We start from the raw sequence: 2,278 nt of genomic DNA, 5'->3' as shown, positions 1-2,278 counted from the left end.
AGGAACTTGCTTTCTGCTGTTATATTTACAACCAGAGATGTAAATTTTTTCACATTTTTCGGTGCCCAGAGAGTTCTGTTTAAAACTCAGGTGTTTCTGTTGAATCAGTTTGACACTTCTGAGGTCGGAACTAATTCGGTATCAGTCATTTCTGCTGGGGTAGGGGAGAAGTCTGTGCTTGGATCAAGGAGGCATGAGGCACTGTTTCTGTGCTTACTGAAACTATTCCCATTATATGAAGGGAATCTTTGTCCCTTTCCTCTGCCTTATTTTCATAAAGATTTTAAGTAATTCATGTATGGACTCAAGCTCCTTCCATTCCTACTGCAGTTGTAAGAAACATTGTTTTCCCAAGCAGGCTCTGTGAAAAGAAACACACATTTCATCATGCATCTCTGACTATTTTCAAAGCAGATTTTCAGAGAGAAGTTTGTATTTCAAAACCTGCTTTGTTAAAAAGACTTGCTAATGAGGCGAGGATATGTTCTGCCTGACTGAAAAGCAAGGCTCTTCATTTTTAATGATGGACAAACTGCAGCATAAGTCCATGAAGATAGATTTAACCATTAGAATAACAATATGGAGGCTTTAGAAGCAAACAGGTTAAAATTCAAACTTGGTCAAATTTGTTTAGGTATTCTATGTCAGAATGAAAGATCTCACTTTAGGAAGATAATTAGAACGTCTTCTAATAATTTACTATGTCTTCTGTGGCACTACCTGGACATTTAGAATGAGGCCGGTACTTGAGGAGCTTGCTGAATCAGGGTAAGAAATAGAAAGTAGGTCACCATGTGTTGTATTAAGTGTCTGCAGAGTCTGTGGCACCACTGAGAATGTTTCCTAATAAGATTGAACCCCTTTCTCCCCCTCATTCACCCATTAAAAACAGAAGAAATGTTATTATGCTGCAGTCTAATTTTCACGATATACTTCACAAAGTGTTTATGTGATGTGTTTATTACAATTTTAGCCTTTCTGAGCACAATGGGCACCATGGTTGCTCTCCTTTAAGCAAAGTCTTGCTAGCATTAAACACACAAAAGAAGACAAATTCGTGTCTTTTCTCAAAAAATAAACATAAGAGCCTAGTGAAATACATTAATGCACTCTCAATTAGCACACTCATTAAGAAGTGTTTTGAGCAAACTAATGAAGTTATTTACTTCTTGCACAAGATAAAATTTACAATGGAAAATGAGTAAATAGAGATGGTATGTCAGCAAATTATAGAGCTGTGTGAATGGTTCTAATAAAAACCATTTTCCCCCTACTATGAGGATATATTCTGCTGAACTCGAATAAGCACTCCTTAGCCCTCAAAGTAGCTAATAAAAATTAGTCTTCAGCAGCAATGAGGAGTACTGGGGTGATTCTTCTGCTCTGAGATTGAATTACTCAGACCTTAAATCCCCCTAAAAGGGAATGGAATATGCTACATCCTGTTTAGCCCGTACAGGCCACCATATTGATGCTGGCCTTAGCATGGACGCCCGCTCGGCATCGCACACTCAGCCCAGAACTCCTGGGCTCAAGCGATCCAGACTCAGCCTCTGGAGTAGCTGGGACTACAGATACACACTGCCAAGCCCAGCTAGCTCAGTCAGTAGAGCATGAGACTCTTAATTTCAGGATCATGGGTTCAAGCCCCATGTTGGGTGCCACAAAAGACTGTCCTGGTTTAAGCTGCTCTGGCAATTAAACTCCAAAGAGCCACTCCCTCACCTCCTGGGGATGAGAAAGGGAATTACAGGAGAAAAGGAACTACTATATGAATATATACATATATGTACAATGATAAATATATACAAAGGAGTGATGTACAGTGTAATTGCTCATCAACCCTTTCTCTTCCCAAACTAATGATCCTGAAATATTCGGGACAGGTAAGTCCTGATACCACAATCCTGAATGATTGAGAGGCCTGAAAATAGAGAGCGAGACAGAGAGAGCACTCCAAGAGTCTGAGAGTGAGAGCTCCGGAAGAACAAAGGCCCTTCTTTCTGGCTGTCCCTCATTTTATACTGGGCATGATGCTGCATGATATGGAATACTAATTGGCCAATCTGGCCCTCAATCCTCAGTCTAAGCACAAATCATAAAGAGAGTCATGGACCCTCCATCCCAGCCATGCTCCCCCTTATCTTGTGCTCCTGCACACTGGCAAGAACACAGGAGCTGAAAAGTCCTTGAGACCTCAGTGCCAACTACAAACATCAGTGCGCTCTCAGCATTCTTCTCAGAGCGAGTCTCGGGCTGAAACCAAAACACAGAGCTC

General features: G+C 41.0%; 1 non-coding gene across 1 annotated transcript; it reads left to right on the top strand.

The window, feature by feature from the left end:
- The first annotated feature begins 1,588 nt into the window (after window positions 1-1,588).
- TRNAK-CUU (transfer RNA lysine (anticodon CUU)) lies at window positions 1,589-1,661 on the top strand. The gene has a single exon. It is a non-coding gene; the product is annotated as a tRNA-Lys (tRNA).
- The last annotated feature ends 617 nt before the right edge of the window (window positions 1,662-2,278 follow it).

The sequence above is a fragment of the Tauraco erythrolophus genome, chromosome 1 (assembly GCF_009769465.1).
Source record: "Tauraco erythrolophus isolate bTauEry1 chromosome 1, bTauEry1.pri, whole genome shotgun sequence".
NCBI classification, from domain to species: domain Eukaryota; kingdom Metazoa; phylum Chordata; class Aves; order Musophagiformes; family Musophagidae; genus Tauraco; species Tauraco erythrolophus.
The sequence above is the reverse complement of the archived record's forward strand: the minus strand, read 5'-3'. Positions and strand labels throughout refer to the sequence as shown.